The sequence below is a fragment of the Aplidium turbinatum genome, chromosome 13 (genome assembly GCF_918807975.1).
Source record: "Aplidium turbinatum chromosome 13, kaAplTurb1.1, whole genome shotgun sequence".
NCBI lineage: Eukaryota > Metazoa > Chordata > Ascidiacea > Aplousobranchia > Polyclinidae > Aplidium > Aplidium turbinatum.
The window spans coordinates 10,885,788-10,904,459 of NC_137484.1; the positions used below are offsets into that span (position 1 = coordinate 10,885,788).

General features: G+C 37.0%; 1 non-coding gene across 1 annotated transcript; it reads right to left on the reverse strand.

Moving 5' to 3' along the window:
• Nucleotides 1-8,448: 8,448 nt before the first annotated feature.
• Nucleotides 8,449-8,555, reverse strand: LOC145782637 (U6 spliceosomal RNA). Its single transcript, XR_014290865.1, has one exon. It is a non-coding gene; the product is annotated as a U6 spliceosomal RNA (small nuclear RNA).
• Nucleotides 8,556-18,672: the final 10,117 nt, after the last annotated feature.

Here is an 18,672-nt window from a genome sequence, read left to right on the forward strand (position 1 = left end):
GATATCTAGACTCCTTAACAATTCTAACAACAAATATCACTGTTGCTGAACCAGGAGGTTTTAGGGTAGCCATTTTACAGCAGTTCATAGGTGTAAATATTCTGAATTTTTAGTGCTTGTACTTTTTGTTTTGAAGTGAATAAAGATAAAATGAAAGAAATTATCTGATATGGGGCAAAACATGCTCAGGCTTTAACTGGGGCAAAACATGCTGGTTAGTCTGTGATTACATTAAGAACTGCTGAGTGCTGACTAGAAGATCTCAAGGAAAACCGTATGCTTATGACAAGCCAATATTTTTGTATATTTGTATAAATATTTTTGTGTAAACAATTCACTGGTTAGACGTAGACACTGTATATATAATTTGCAATTGATAGTAATTACCACATTACCTTATCCATCTATTTTCAATTATATTGGTACCTCAGTATAACGGAATCAGAATTTAACATGACTGTTTGATATGCAGATGCTAGTTTAATCTTGGATTGTCAAATCATGTACAGTTGTACACATGATACATACAACACTGTGAGGTATATAGCTCAACATAAAGCTAAAGCTCAACATAACAACAGAACAACATCCTCAGACAACTGATTCAGATAAACAAGATCTTAAGCCTCATGCTATGCAGAATGCACCATGTGTACAGGGTTGACAGATTCAGATTTCAAATATTTCCTAAAGTATCTAAAAAAATTACCGAATGAATAAATAAAATGCCAAATTTTATTTTAAAAATCGGTTATCAACAAAATTGTCGTATCAGATAATGTTGTTAAAAGCTTCTTTTTTCCATGCAAAAAGTAACATCGAAGGAATGATCTACCTGGCATCAGCATGAGTACTCAGTATCGCATTGCATTTTGCTGACAATGCCAATGTAGCCTTCACACTGGCTATCAAGCTTTCTGCAATCAACAAATGTTTCTCCGCCAGGGTTGATCAGTTTAAACCGCCCGGTTAAAACCTGGTTTAAACCGGGCAGTTTTGACCACCTTTGCTGGTCAATACTGGTCAAAACCCCTTTAGTGTATGAATCAAGTTGCTTTTCAATTGAATTAAAAGTATTACCCTCCATGTTATTAGTAATGATGTTCAACTATATTTTGTTTTGATCAACATAACCTAAATGCTGGATTTGGAACAAAAAATATTCAACTTCTCTGTTTGTTTTTGATATTTCAATCAGTTGGTTATTTTAATTATTGAGAAAATTCAAATTCTAAAAATAAGTTTCTGATGAACCAAAAAATGCTTGGTAGAACGATGAACAATTTGCACAGCCAACTGAAGTACAAGAATTTATTCCAACAATGTTTTTTTTTATGAAAAACATTTGCCATCAAATTTTATCCAGTTAAAATAAAACAATGCGAATGCATATTCTCAGATGCTTTAAAAATTAAAGACAGGATAGTTTATGATTCGTTCTTTGAAGCAAAGTACACGTCAAGCCAAGAAAGGATTATCGGAAAAGGAACAAGTTGTGATGCCTTATGCCTATCTACTTTATGCAAGTTAGAACACCTCAATTGAACAATTGGAATTAACAAGTCTCTCCAGTATATTCAAATGCTTCATTCACCAGTCAATTTCATCTTTTCCTTCTCCCTCACCTCCTCCCTCACCTTCTACCATCTCCCTCACGTTTTCAGTGATTTTCTGGCAAACACGGTCAAGCAACTCATTACGGGGTTTTGACCAATCAGGTCAGGGTTTTGACCAGTTTTGACCGGTTTAAACCTAGTTTTGACCGGTTAAAACCAGGTTTAAACCGCTTAGTGGTCAAAACCCAGTTTTGACCACTTAGAGATCAACCCTGTTCTCCGCAGTCAAATGTAGCAAGATTTGACAGCAAGATTCATGCATTTCTCCCATGAAGCTGGGCTTGTCAATATCACACTGTCATTGATCGTGCCACAGAATTCCTGTTCTCAACTGCTGATAAGCCCAGTTTCAGAGGCAAAACATGTGTTGGTTGAAAAAGTCTTGATGCCTAGCATAGAGAGTATACCGGTATGGTCATCGTCAGATGCTTCCATTATTTTGGCACTTTATTACCACTCGGCCAACAACAATGTGCATGCCATCATCAAAATATTACTGTCTGCATGTTAATTGACTACTGTATATCTAAAAAGAAAACTATTCAAAAGTTCAGTTCTGGAGTAAAAACTTTTGCAACATTATATCTGTCACATCGAAAATGTGGCAACACTCAACCCAACATGCTGTCATCAAACTTTTTGCTGATTTTAGCAAACATTTATTATGTTAAATTGGCATGCACCTTATCCTAGCCATGATCTAACACAAACAGTTATCTTGCTTTATGGCTCACGAAAATCAACATGGGTTATGAAAAAAATTAGTGAAGGAATGAAAAAATGAAGCTTTTGAATATATCAGCCTATAGCTAGTCATAGTGTAAATAGGATAGGACAATAGGACATGAATAGGATTATGGGAATCCTCATTGGCTTAGGAGAGATCAAGATGGTGAGGTTGCCATTTCAAACCTAATTTTTCATCAATAACGTACTGCAATCAGACAAACGGAGTTTTTTTAGACTTCAATTAAAGTTGCTAAAAGACAACACAAAAATGACAAATCAAAAATAGCCTGCTAAACGCTTCAAAAAACCATTACATCTCTCAAATTTTGCATTAAAAATGACAATATGGTGATCTTGCATATATAATGCAACAAAATTCTACTTCTAACCTTGGCATAGTCACTGACTGCATATGCAGACAAGGTATATACAAATTGCTATCAATCACTCCTTAACCAATATTCCTTTTTTTATTTGTCAGTCTGCAAAACTGAGTGGTGAGAGCCATGGTTCATAGTTCAAAAGAGTGTTGGTTCGACACCGCTCAAGATGTATCTTTGGCAAGACACTTAAACGTATGCTGTCAATTGCAGAGTGGCACTCCTTTGAATATTTATACTAGCCCTTGATTTCTCTCATGACTATAAACAGCATGCTGCTCTAGCGAGGAAAAATGTTTTCTGCTTTTCTTAGGGCTACAGCCTGCTGAACTGATATTCTACATACCTACAAACACGTTAATGTAAACTAGATTGAAAAATGAACACTGGGCATATCATATCAGTAATCACTAAAATCAATATTTAGTTGCAAAATCAGGAAACCCACTTCCACATTGTGATAGTCAGGAAAAAGGATTCAATTCTCCTTTTCACTTTCAGTAGGTAGGACAAAAAATAAGCAACTACACAGCAAGGGAAATGGCCTATGTAGGTAGGCCTACTAGGTACATCAGACAAGACAATTAATTAATTTTCTCTGCTACAGAATGAACAATTTCTATGCATAGGCTATTTCATTTTCACATTTCAATTTTCTATGCTACATAGGTAATAAATCTCATAAAATTATTTTCATATGATTGAATTCAGCATTTTAATAAAAACTTCGTTCTGCTGAAGACCAAAAAAGTTTGATTTTTCTTCTTGGTAACAAAACGATTTATTTCACTGGTCAGCAAGACTTGACTGTCAAAGACCAAAACATGCAGCCAAACAGTGCCATTGCCAGCAACTACGATTAGACAGTGTTACCAGATGGAGTAAGTTTAATTTTCACACAGCCATTTAGTAGCCAAATGGTGAGGACGTTTGAGTAACGTTTAAAAGGACCTGGGTTCGAAAAAGCTACAGAGCACGCGGCTGTGAGCACTGTGCAGTATTTTGTTGCAATGGGATCAAAATAAAACATGGTTATGATTATTACCAATAGCAATTTTATTTCCTTTCAAGCACTTTCCCAAAGAGAACCGTCTGTTAGAGTCTTCTGATAAATGGTATTCATATCTTATGGCTCTATTTTAACGTAATCGCTAAAATGAAAAACTTTAAAATTTTATGAAGTTTCCAGCCTGGTTCATTTGTTCAGTTTTTTTTGTGAAACCAAACTTTTTGAGACCGTGATATTTTTCAAATTTGAGATAGTATTTTCTATTTGGCAACATAACCTGGCTAGCAGACATCAAGCGTTGCCAGATGTCAACAAATGAATTTTTTCAAAGCCATTTCATATATTCCCATAGCTTATCACAGTTTAACCGGTCATCTACCGTCCCATAACGCTGAATCTAATTACATGTAGATGTGGGGAGACAGGCATATTACAGCACTGGTTAGTTTTTCGTGTATGCGCTTAAGCAACGCATTTTAGGACTACTCTCGATTCAGTGGCACCTGGCGGATGGAATAGGTCACATACAACACCTCGAACAAGCTGAAACTCCACTCAACTCTGTTAATATCGGTAAAGGCAGTCAGTGATTCAAAGACTTTAAAATTATGCGAAACTGCAAGAAATATTTTATCAGAGGCTTTGCCAGTTCGAAGATTAAGATTCAAAGCCAACCAAAAATGAAAACAGGCCTTGTGCAGAATATTTTGTTTCTATTTCTTTGGCTACTCGTTGTCGCATTTCAGTAGGTTGTAGCAATGGTAGTAAATTAAAGCATGGTTTATTATTTGACCTATTATTACATTTTTCCTATCTCGATATACAACGATGTCCATTGGCTCATGGTGTCCACCTGTAGCTTTTATCATATTCGTTTGGAAATTTTGCATAAAATTTTATGACGCTGGCGATTAATTGCAAGTTAGTACCTAATCGAAGTACGGTAGCCTATAACTTACTAGCCTTGTTTATGTTTCATTTATGGTTGCAACCGATTTGATTAAACTGTTGAATAGTGTTATTCATTTCAGGGTGGCAAGTAGGCTAATTGGTACACCCAAATCACTATGGGTAGACTGTAGCTCATAGTCGTTTCGTTGTCTCCCTATCAAAACAAAACCTTAAACAATGTGACTGTTTAGGCTATTCTTGTTTTATATCACTTTTTTGTTTTTTCATAAATTAACAATTGGTTTTTAAAGAAACAATAATTTTCCACAACATTATGCAAAATTGTGAAAGCAAAAATGATTAGACTGATGTAGACCTAAGTCAGTTTAGTTTTAATTGAATTTTGTAGGCCTATATCAAACATAGCAGATCTATGTTACGGACAATATCTGTACAAATCAAACGTCACATAAAACCGTTCTGGTCTACTGAATCTTGGCGTCTGACGTAATGGAATTTTACTAAAAAATAAGCAAAGATTGCATCACCTTTGTCACACCTGTTGAAACATTACATCATCGTTAAATCTTGAATTACGAGATATGGTGTAAGCCAAATTGAACAGGTGTTTGAATAGCTTCATAATGCTTATCATTATTAAGTCACAGAAGATGGTTACGTGCGTTTGGAATATTGCAATCTATATTCTTTCATTTGTAAAATTGTTGCTTGAAGAGTTGGTCGCATATTAAAACGGTTTTGCTTGTGCTTGCCAGCTGGACGAAATTTCCGTCTTTATCTCAGTAATTTGTATTGTAGTTACAAGTTTTAGTGGGTACGGTGTTTCCTCCATTCTTCGACAGCCTTGAGGCTATTTTTACAGAAATACAATTTTTGAATAGACGTTTTCAGAAGAGTGTTTCTTTCGGTCATTGCATACAGACGAACGGATCGGGAAATTTATGTTACAATTTTCCCACGAAGAGATTATGGTTTACGGTTGTGACCATAAATAATAAAGACGTTTCTTTTCAGTTGGTACTGAAGAACTTCAAGCTAACAATTAAAAGCGTTTCCTTGTTGGTTCTGAAGAAAAACAACATTGACATTCATTGGCAAGAAAAAAGATTAAAAACAATCGATCTGTGCTTGAAGCTTCAAGTGGACGAATCCAAGCAAGTTTTGTGGAACTTTTATAGCCTAGAATGGAAGTCTCCAGAAGTGGTAGGACTTCATATACCACTACAACTACGGTATTGTGCATTTGAATTCTTTTTGTATTTTTACGGTCTTTGCAGTTAAGTTTTTTATAACTACTGTACTATTTTGTGTGTTTGTGTAACTTAATTTTTTAATTATTAAATTTAGCCCGAACATTTAATATGTCTACACTCGGTGGCGACAGGGACTCGACCGCCGTCGACTCGACTGAGTTCAAGTCTGATGATGTTCTTTGCGGTCGGGCAGGCCATTCTGGGGAGGGACCCAGTAACGATGAAGCTAAGTCAGTTCGAGAGGCCCGGCATAATAGAAGGGATATTTTGACTCAAATTGGGGAACTTTCTGTAGCTCTAGGTTCTTTGAGTGATAAGCAGGAACTGTTAATTTTTCGATCTAACTTATCTACTTTAGAAGAGGAATTACGGCATTTCCATGCACTTTTGCGTAAAATTTTCAACTCTGCAATTTTGGCAGAACTTCGTGATAGGGTAGATCCCGAATTTAACTGGTTAAAAAATAAGTTTGCACAAAAAGTAAGTGAGTTCTCAGATATGTTGGATGCTGGCATACATCCTGAGGATAGCGCCTCAAATGTAAGCACTAGGATGTCTAAGAGCTTGTTCCAGACAATTGTTCATCTAATCAAACGTCATATAAAAACCGTTCAGGTCTACTGAATCTTAGCGTATTACGTCATGGAATTTTTCCTAAAAATGAGCCAAAATTGCACCATCGTTCGTAAGACTTGTATCAAACCTATTTAAACATGAAACATGGCATCACCACCTTTGAACACCTGTTTGAATTGCGTGACAATGTCTTTCACTATTACGTCACAGTACTGCGTACGTGAGTTTGAAATATTGATATCTATTCTGGTCATTCGTGAAATGGTTGCTTGAGATGTTAGTCGCACATTTAACTGTTTTGCTTAGTGCTTGTCAGCTGGACGAAAATTTCCGTCTTTTATCCAAGTAATCTGTTCTGTAGTGACAAGTTTTAGTGGTGTACGGCGTTGCATCCCATTTTCGACAGCTTTAAGGCTATTTTTACAGAAATTCAATTCTTGAATAGACGTTTTCAGAAGAGTGTTTCTTTCGGTCATTGCATACAGATCGGGAAATTTATGTTACAATTTTCCCACGAAGAGATTATGGTTTACGGTTGTGACCAATCTATAATGAAAATAATGCATGTAAGTAAGCAATAGTGCTGGCAGGGGAGTCCAAGGGGTCTTTTTGGACCCGGAAGCTTGAAGAAACCATCTCATACTTCTTGAATAACTTATATTAAAATATTTTAGAATTATCTTGATTTGGCACCCAAGGAGCTCATTAGTTTCGGACCCAAATTATTTTCCAACTATCTGAAAGTAGGCCTAAATGAATACTCTTAAAGGCTAACCAGAGATCCTGCAGTTGAGTCAACTGATAGCCTACAGCGGCAGCCAAATTAATTTAGGCTATAAAACAATAGATGTCTTGTTTATTTCAAATCTCGAAAAACTCACAACTTTGTCAGGGCATATATTAGACCTATTTGTCAGAAAAACACGAGGCACATTGCTCAGTCTACAAATCGTCTTTCGCACCCGGTATTTTGTAGAGATTAAAAATAAAACAACAATACTTCAATCTTCACAAAGAACAAAGTCTTCTATATTTGAATAGGCTCAATAATGATTCTTTTGAAAGCACATTGCTAGCTTTCCGTTGACGTAGCTGGCCTCTGGTGTATGATTAAACTACAGCGGCAGCAGCAACTCTGACTTTTTTGCGACGAAAAGACAAAACAACTCGAAGGATTGTTGCAAAGATACAGAACATCAAAATTACGACAGCAAAAGCGTAGTTGCGAGTGTCTTCAACATTAGGCTTGCGTAGCTTTGCCACCAGACCACTGAAATAGATGATCTATGTTGGAAACGCAGTAAACGTGTATCGACAGTAAATTTCCACTACAAAGTTTTCCATTATTAACCATACAATTGCAGATGTCAGCACAAGTGTCAACACCATTGAAGAAGCATCTTCTATGATCATATTGTCTAGAACAGGGGTCACCAAATGGCGGCCTGCGGGCCGCATGCGGCCCGCCACGCTGTATCGCTGCGGCCCGAGAAAGGTATCAGCGTACAAGTATAACCAAAATATACTTTTCTTGAGGAGTTAAAGAGCACGAAGGCAAAAAATACTTTCCGGGGAGCATATTTTCGCTTTGCATACGATTCCACACGCCGACCAATCAGATTATAATTCTAGGTGGGGGAGTGTTTAAAGTTATTCCAATGCGATGTCCAGCCACACTGTCCCAGTGGTTCATTAAAACGCCTTGTTTTCGAATTTCGAAATTGTCTGTGAGCATAGGGTTACTTATTTTAAGTTTGCAAATGTCATGTTATCACTAGTGTGCGTTTCACCATTATTGGATTTCACGAGCAGTGTTCCTTTATGCAAGTTTGTGTTGGCAAAATAGGCCCGTGTGCCAACTCAATTTATAATAAATTGGCAAAATATTATATATATATTTCAATACTTTTTCTGATTGTAGACTATTATGAAAATATTTAGCTTAGTACTGCAAAATGTTTTTTTTTTTTTAAAGAAATATGGAACGCTTCACAATTTTGCGTGTCATCCTTGTGCAGGGGTCATGCTAATTTTCTCTGGATCGTTTCAATTTTAGTGTATGTACTGCCGAAGCAAGTACTGCAAAATGTTGTTAATCAACAAATTCTTGCCACGCTAATAAGCACAGCAAGTGACAGTTGTGTATAATAAAAGAAAGACGGTTTTATAGACTCTCACAAAAAGGATGAAAAAACAACTCATTGCTTTTTTAGAGGGAAGACTGTTCATGAATTAGGCTACGATAGAATTACGATTTTTCGGTGATTTCCACAAGCGTTTGTTTCATGGTGCCTGGTTTCTTTTTCCCTATTATTGGAGCCTATTTTTCGCTGATATGTTTGCAGGTCACTATTGTTGCCTGTATTGCAATGTGTCAAACATTTCCTTGTTTACTGAAATTGTTAATTGCAAGATATCTTTTGTGAAGCGAAGTGACAACGCCACTCTTGCTTGGCGATGAATATTCTGAAGAGACCGCTCGCCTCGCTATAAGTGCGCACAACAAGTGGCCTCGTTTATTAGGCATTGTTAAAAAAGTCAAAAGTGTTGTAAAAGGAGCTTAGCCTGGCAGTAGCGTTGTTCGATTAATTTTGTTGCTGCGGTATTCTAACATAAGTATGAACAACATGTAACGTTGGATACTGGGTACGAAATGCGTTCTTTTCTAGCATAAGTCGGCAGCCGTGGCCGAGTGGTTAGCGCGTTGGGCTCGCAGTCGAGAGCCTGCATGTTCGACTCCAGCCACCCGCACTTGCTGTTGTTTCTCTGGGCAAGAAACTTAACGATAATTGCCTCTACCCAGTGATCGATTTCGAGTAATGGGTAGTACCAAATTTAAGTCATAAGTAGAGTAGACAACCGGAAACAGATATTGCCGTCGGCTGCAGCGTGGGTCAGGTGTATGTCGGAAGGCGTACACCGATGCATAGCGCTCAAGTCCGCTTTCCCGCAATGCAGGATAAAGATAAACAAACAAACAAACACAAGAGTCAACCTACCTAGCATTTTATTAGTGCGGCCCGCCACAGCTCTCCTTAGTGCCAAAGTGGCCCGCATGCAAAAAAGGTTGGTGACCCCTGGTCTAGAACAATAAGAAAAACTACTTATAGAAGGTAATAAATACACAGATACTTCCAGGGGCGTTGACAGGGGGTCTAGGTGGTACTTTTGGACCCGGGCCAGAATATTTAAGGGGCTCGGATTTAAAAAATTCCCCGCGACTTCAAAGATTATCAAGATCTTAATATCATCAGATCTAAAGGAATTGCCATCAGAGGTTAAAACAGCCACTTCAGCCGTCAGATGGTAAAGTACCAGAACCCCTTCCGGGTACCGGCCCACTCTGGTTGTAAAATAGCCACTTCTTCCACCAAACAGTAAAATAAGAATTTAGCCTAGTAGGCTATAGTGATTTCCCTAACCACGAATATTACCCGAAACACGAATTTCAAAATAAACAAGCTAATGTTTTTTCAAACTTAAAAACTGAAATGGCACAGGTAAGAAGATTGCTATCCTTATTTTTGCACTTAAAATTAGACCAAAACCGCTTTTCAGATTGCAGCAATCAGCAAATGTTTGACCTAGGCCCAAACACCTTTCCCAAATCAAATGGAAACTTTCTGACTGTCTGCAGTGCTGTAGATTCTCTTCTGGTGAGCCTAGAATAACCAGTGAAACATCAATGAAATCGGAAAGTAATACTCTAGCGCCATGTAACAAATAAAAGTTCAAAAAAGCAACCACTAGATAGAGATAGTAAGTTTTGCGGTTCGAGAAATTGTAAGATTGCGCAAGATTTGTTAAATGACCATGCTTAAACGACATCAATAAAAGTTTGTACACAACCTTTATATTTATAACTTTGTCGATGAAGGGGGCCCAAAAATAATTTGGTATCGGGCCCGAGAAATCTTGTCAACGGCCCTGGATACTTCGTACATTATAAAACAATAATTGCGTCCGGATCGAGTAGCCCGTAGCCGTTGAAACATAGTCGAAATAAATCTTTATAATTGTTCATATTTTAAGATATTGTCTTGGAACATGCCGAATTTCTTAGCGACATGTTTTAATGCAAATGCCGATAAAAATATGCCAGATTAATTTGACTTTTCTAGGAGTGCTGGGAGTAGGAAGTGTCTCTTGTCTCGGTTAAAAAATCTTATTTAAAATCTTTTTATTAAACTAGCGCTGGTCGACCCAAAAACTCATAATTTTATTGAACTTTTTTTGCATTTAAAACTATTAGAAGAAAAATTTTAAATCAAAGTTTTCGACCACACTTAACTTGAATTAATTAAAAATATAGCCAAAACAAATGTGTTTTATTGGAAAACCTATTGTCTTCAAAAATGGAGCCTTGATAAGTTCAGGACGATTGAAAAGTTTCTAAACGTTTTATAAAATGTGCTGACATTTGTTGTTTGCTTAAACTTTAGCAGAAATTTATTTCGTTAATGAGAGTTAAAAACATTTGGTTTGTAGTTCAATAAAGAGTTAGAAATCCAGTGGCCCATTGTAAAGTAAATCAACTCAAAAAATGTTGACAAAGGATTTTTTGTATTTTAGAGTTAATAATGCTGTACGAATAATTCGTGAGAACAGAAGACCATATCCATTTTGCTGAATTATCTGTTCACTTAAAGCTTCAACGAACACACTTTAGGCGTAACGTTCGCGTTGTCTCGTTATCATTCAGTTCCAAAAGCATCACATTTTTGATCCAGCTCTCAATATCCTTTCACACACCATCTCAATCATTTCCATCTAAAAACACGAAGGATGATATGACAAAAAGACATTTGAAGACTTCAACGATAGAGAGAAATGAAGGAGTCACTGCAGACAACTGGTTGACCCTGATATTTCGGGATAAAAACCTTAAGGCAAGAATGGCTCGTGAATTTCAGCTTGCATTAGACTACTTATGTTAGTAATTTTTTGGAATTGTTTCTCATTTTCTGTGTGTCTCGTGATGATTTAGACCTTGTCACGGTTCTTTCTATCTCTCACCAGGAAAGAGGCTTGGGAAAGATTAATGACGTAGTTTAATGAGATATCAATGAAAAGCAGTCAAATAAATGGTCGAATAGTTCTTCCAATATTTGATAAAACTACCATCCAACTTTTTATAGGCAGAGAAAACTTTTTCTCGAACCGTAGAAAATTTCATGATCTGATCACCACTTCAATGCGTGATGGAAATCTACAGATAAATCTGCAATACTTCTTCTATCTGAATAGTTCTTTTAATGAGATAATAAATGAAAATTCTTGAAGGACTTCAACGAATGGCTCAATACTTCCAACAAATAATCAAAGTAACAATGAATAGCAATAGATACCAACGCCTGTAACTCTTATAATCGACTTTAACGTACTTCACTCGCAGCTTCTCATAGAAATCTAATCTCGATCACAACTTATAATGGCACTAACTCTCATCTACTCGTATTCAATAACATCAATTCAACTCTCAATCAACAATCATCTCACTATAATCTCTACATTTCTTACCATCATATTACACCACTATTTGTAGCTGGTTTATTTTGACCAGTAACTTCCAGAAGGTACGTCAATGTTACCTCGTAAGCACTCATAGTTCTGGTCAAGTTTTACAACCCGTAAACATCTTTGTGACGTCATAACAACCTACCACCTAACAAATTGTTCGGTCTGGGTTGAGAAGCTTCTAGTCTTGCACTTATGCAAAATCTTATAATATAATAATAAATTAATAATGTTAGTTTTTATATAGCGCTGTATCCATCGCAGGTGCGTATAGAGGCGCAACTGAGTACAGTACATTACAACTGAGTACATCTTCTAGAAATACGTCACATAACAAGGATTTCGCCATCAAAGGCACTATAGGACAGTAACCGATATTAACATTTCGTAGGAATTATACAATTAAAACAATACACTTGGTCAAGACACATAATGTTGCCTGTCGTGAGGCTTCGCATAATGATTGTGACAGACCTACATATTAGCCTAAATATCCTTGTTGTCGTTGTTACATTTGTAGCTCATGCGGCCTCTGTACACGTCATTTCATAATAGGTTCTGGAATATGTGTGATATTGCATTCTTCCCTGATTTTGCATATGCAATCAGTCCTTGAGCTTTTCGAATACCGAGTTAAAACATCTGTTCATTAACCCTTTACAGGCGGCGAAGACTATCTCTCGTTATTTGTTCGTGATTTTTTTGTATATTGTAATTTTTAGTCTAACTAAGAATATTTTATGAAAAAAATTTAAAAATTTTATTTCTTTGTTTGTTTTTTATTATTAGTACCTTTACATGCCAACGTTCCCAAAATGGGAACGTTGGCATGTAAAGGTACCAAAAAATATCGTATCGTGTTTTGTATTTGAATCATGGCTTACTATATTACAGGCCTCCCAGACGCGCAGTGCCACCTAAAAACTGGAGGCGAGTGTTTTAAATCACGTTTAACGTGTAATTGGTACAGACCAATCATTTATCATTTGCAACCATTTTTACATTTCTGACTGTCGAACCTACTACTTCTACACAGAATAAATGTTGCTAGATATTGAAACAACATAAAACAACTGATTTTGCTATAGGTTGTGTAATGCTTAGAAAGCATGCAAAATTGCAATTTAACCAAATGTCAACAAAAGAAACTTAAAGTTTATCAACATGAAAATGTATGCATTACACTCAATTCAACAATATTCATAAACAAATATGCAGTTATATGCTGTGAGCTTTGAGTTTTCAATTGAGTTTTACATTGCCAATTAATAAATTGTCACTTCTGGCAATATACGAAAGCCACATGCTAGCACAGTGATACTCAACCTGTTTTCTTTTGTGGCCCATTTTTACCAAGCAGAAGTTTCTGTGACCCACTATCCTGTTCACACTGTTGTAGTAGCTTAAAATCAAGGTTCGTATATGGTGCAATACAAGGCATTGATTGCATATCAAAACTACTAAACTAACGCACAAGTGTAAAATTAACTGCACTGAAACAAATGAAACTAAAATTTTCAATGAATCTAGCATTTTTTAAACAGTTCTGCGGCCCATCTCAAAATGTTTCCATGGCTGAGAACCGCTGTGCTAGCACAATCAAAACAATAAAACATATGAGGCCCTACATTGTGGAAGTCAGACAAATTAGCATCAATTGTGTAGTTTCAAAACTTTTAGCTTTGCCTCCTTGTTGCTACGAGGTGTGTACAAGCGCGAATGATTGTTAAACAAAATATTGCACAAGGTTGCAGCATGCTGTTTACCTGCACACAAGCATAAAAATCTGAGATTTTCAGCAAAAGTTTTCTACCGATGCACTTCAGAAAAAGTTTGGCAAACTGCGCCAGGGCTCAGGTGGTGCATATTTTATTACTGCACAGCAAGTGCTTGAACAAGATGATATTTACAAAACCAAACTTCTTCTTGGCATAAACAAAAACCTGTTAAAAAGTGCTAATGCTGGTGGTCACTCTTGCTTGAAATGTGATTTTTCTATGTCAGAAAACGTTTGCACAGTCTTTGAACATTTGAACAAATTAGAGGGCTCACTGCCTACAGATGTAAGATGACATTGTTGTATATTGCTGGTTATGTTGTGCGAAACAGTAATTTTGATGTTGATGACACCGGTTTTTATTACAAAAAGTACGGTGAATGCATGAAAAAAATAAATCGTGGGGGATTGACAATTCCTGGCGATAACGTCTGCCAGTGGGTGTTTTACAGCTATATACTTTTTCGAGAAGTGGCAAATGTAACTTGCCGTAAATCTCTATGTGTTCTTTTGCTTTGTGCAAGTAAACAGCATGCTGCAACCCTGTGCAATATTTTGTTTAACAATCATTCGCGCTTGTACACACCTCGTAGCAACAAGGAGGCAAAGCTAAAAGTTTTGAAACTACAGAACTGATGCTAATTTGTATGACTTTCACAATGTAGAGCCCCATATGTTTTATTGTTTTGATTGTGCTAGCACAGCGGTTCTCAGCCATGGAAACATTTTGAGATGGGCCGCAGAACTATTTAAAAAATGCTAGATTCATTGAAAATTTTAGTTTCATTTGTTTCACTGTAGTTAATTTTGCACTTGTGCGTTAGTTTAGTAGTTTTGATAGTGGTAACAATGAATGATGCTGCTGTTTTTTACTACAAAGTGGCAATTTTTGTTCTAATTATAAACTCGGTGGCATGTTGCAATCAATGCCTTGTATTGCACCATATACGAACCTTGATTTTAAGCTACTACAACAGTGTGAACAGGATAGTGGGTCACAGAAACTTCTGCTTGGTAAAAATGGGCCACAAAAGAAAACAGGTTGAGTATCACTGTGCTAGCATGTGGCTTTCGTATATTGCCAGAAGTGACAATTTATTAATTGGCAATGTAAAACTCAATTGAAAACTCAAAGCTCACAGCATATAACTGCATATTTGTTTATGAATATTGTTGAATTGAGTGTAATGCATACATTTTCATGTTGATAAACTTTAAGTTTCTTTTGTTGACATTTGGTTAAATTGCAATTTTGCATGCTTTCTAAGCATTACACAACCTATAGCAAAACCAGTTGTTTTATGTTGTTTCAATATCTAGCAACATTTATTCTGTGTAGAAGTAGTAGGTTCGACAGTCAGAAATGTAAAAATGGTTGCAAATGATAAAATGATTGGTCTGTACCAATTACACGTTAAACGTGATTTTAAAACACTCGCCTCCAGTTTTTAGGTGGCACTGCGCGTCTGGGAGGCCTGTAATATAGTAAGCCATGATTTGAATACGACGTAAACTTGGGTAGCTTACTTTATTCGATACAATAGCATTGAAAAAGACAACAAACAAAAGTATGCACGTTTAAGAGATCCACAAACAACAAATGTACTTTCTACCACTGTACTTTCTACCATGTAGCTGTACTTTCTACTTTTTACAACTACCCTGTCACTAACTTTATTTGTGGTGGTATGCGTCACTGCATAACTTATGCGTCGGTTTTCGCATTTTGTGCATTGCCATCTTGTATTTTTCATGTTCACTACACATCTTCCTTGTCACGATGATACAAGAAAAGGATTCAACGAGTCGAATCGCGCGGTTGCAAACGAATGAGCAGTAGGTTGCCTAAGTCGACGCCTAGGTTTCTCCACTTTCACCAATGACCGAGCAATCTCGCGCCTGAACTGAAGGTGATTTTCAGAACATTGATTTACGTGATTATAATAACAGAAGGCAGCTACAATTAAAAGGTCGATAATATGCGCAAAAAGATTCCATCACCATTTTTTCGATCGAAGTCGTGGCCGGTAAGAGGATAGCAACCTGTCACATACATCTACACCCATTCCCTGATTGTAAGCAATCAGAAATGGTTGTGTTACTGATTTTTCCTTATGTTTCACTCTTCGTTGAACTGTTTGAGTTGATGCTACACCGCAGTAATTGCTTGCAATAGTGACAGCACAATTATCGTTCCATCTGGCATAAATTACAATGCCGTCTGATCAGTAATCATATTCTCCTCTAGGCTTTTTCTGGAAGGTTTCCTTACTGGAGAGAAGACAGGAACCGGTCCTGTTCTCTCTAATTGTACCACATGCTCTGATGTTTTCACTTTTCTCTAGCAAGATCAGTAAGTAGTTGATGGCTTGTGAAAAAAATTGTCAAAGAGAATAATATGTTGGTCTTTGCCGGCAACACATGTCTCAATTACGTGTGCTCCCAAAGGTTCAGCTCTTCTTTCATCTTTACCGCAGTAGATTTCGAAGTGGTAGAAATAACCATCGGAGCTACACAACATCCATAACTTGTAATCAACCTTTTATTGATTGTTTTGCACTGTGTAGTCTTCGATAAGGAATCATCGATTCGGCAATGCTTAGTAACCGGTGACATGTACCAAATTGTTGACAATTTGACCTTAGCAGATCTAACAGCGGCAGTACCTTGGCCATTTTAAACTGAGCTAGATTATGATTGTCAGCTAGGTGCAAGTACGTTTTTATATTGCGGAAACGGTCTCTGCTCATGGTCTTAGAAAATAGCGCATGAAATTAGCGTTGACGCCGTCAATTTCATTGAGAGCTTACGCAGTAGGCCTACTTTACGCCGTGAAGTTTTTAGGCAATTTGCTAACGCTGACGCCGCCAATTTATTTCATTGATGGGTACAACACTGATAGTAAGCCAATAAGTTTTCTCATATCAACCTCGTCAACTTTGAAGTTTATCCTATTCTTGTCTCTCCTTGTATATAAGCTTGTTTGCTCTACGAGTAAAGAGAACATGTCATCAGCAAAGAACAGAGAAAATTTCTCAAACATGCTTTTCCCTCCATGAGCTTGAACCTTATCGTATGGCTGCAGTTCTTTTGGGTCGCTCAGTGATGCTTTGTCTTTTTTTCGCCATCTGCAAGCTCTTTTCGTTCCTTCGATAGAAGTCATAGAAGTGTTTTCTGCTTAAGATCAAGCTGTGAAAATATCAAGCGGTGAAAATGTTCTCTTGGTAGAAGTAGTGAGAACTTTTTTGAGATAAACTCCGTTATTTGTGTACCACGTGTTGCCAACGTTCCCATTTTGGGAACAACGTATGAATTCAAATATGTGAAGAAAAATGTTAAATATAACGAAACAATGGTAGGGGAACAAGTGATTAGTAATAATCTCACATAAAAAACGAAAATAGTTTGAAAAAAAGTTTGATTTGTGTTTTCGAGAAGCACTTTTTTTCGAAAGCTGAAAAATATGATTTTGGACTAAATCCATCGCTTTCATAAAGGAACAATTTTGCAAATAATAATTTTTCAACAAATGCATCTGAAACAATAATCATTCAACAACAGTATCCAAAACAGAAAAATTTTAAATGAAGTCTGTGTAAAGCTGTGCGCGACTTCAACCCCTTGTTCCCATTTTGGGAACGTTGGCGTGTAAAGGGTGAACGTGGTGAATAGCCAATTGTACAACACCCCCATTCCTTCCAGTGCTGCGGTGGAGAGACTTTTCTCTGTTGGAAAAGATGTGCTTAAAGCCAAAGCGGGCAGGATTTCGTGACTCTCATTTTGAAATGGTCGTGTTTTTGAAAGATGCGTAACAATAAATTTCCCTTAGAATGTGTTTTCTATAACGACGTTAAAATGACAGTGTACACGAATGATAACATTCGTTTTCAAGGTCACTTTTGCGTCACTCGGGACTTGAAGAGTGTTTCCTACTGTCATTTTAAACAAAAGTAGCGGAACAAGTAGCGGTAGCGCGCGCTACTTTGGTCCGAGTAGCGGTAGCGGGTAGCGCGCTACTTTTGTAAATTGGTAGCGGGTAGCGGTAACGCGCGCTATTTTGGTCCAAGTAGCGGTAGCGGGTAGCGTGCTACTTTAAAAGTAGCGGGTGCCCACCTCTGCGTGAGCACGTAAATCTCATTTGCTGACTTGGCAGTACCCATAGACAGTAAAATCCGTTATTTTAACATTGATTCAATATAAGATTGAAACACTTGCTGAGTTGTCGCATGCCCAGTAATCGGACGACCTTTCAGGCATGAAACCTTTTTATGACGTAACTTTTAAACCAGATGTGATGGCAAAAGAATGGCGTTTGTGGAATCAGCGCACCAAAATAAGGTAGAAAATATTGATTTCACACAGAAAAAATTTTTATGCAGACCAATGTAATCGAGCTTGAGTCATCTTTTACATCATCAAAACAAATCTTTCAAAAAGTTACATAACGTAGTACTCGTATTACATAACGCTTTGCAGTCACGTGATTGTTCAAACCATTGCAATGAGTCATCCTCCAACCGTGACGAAACTTTAAAAGCGAGGACGGTTACTCTTATTTTCAAATGAGTGCATTGCCACCAAGGATGCCAGAGCTTGGTTTTTCCACCTAGATCTGGGTTTTTTTGACCACATCTGGGTTTTAAGTTTTTTTATTTCAAATTTAGGTAAATCTAGGTTTTTTTGGTTTTCAACTTTGTACAGAATTTGCACGGTATTAAAGCACTGGGATCTTCGATAAATGGTCCACACTGCAACACAAAAATGATAATGTTTTTTGCATCAACTACTGCAGTCAGTGAGGTACAGGATGCTGAAGAAATGATCCAACTTTATGAAAATGTGGATGACTAAAAATTGGAGTAGTACAACTATTTGTGTTACCGTACTGAACATTTATTTATTG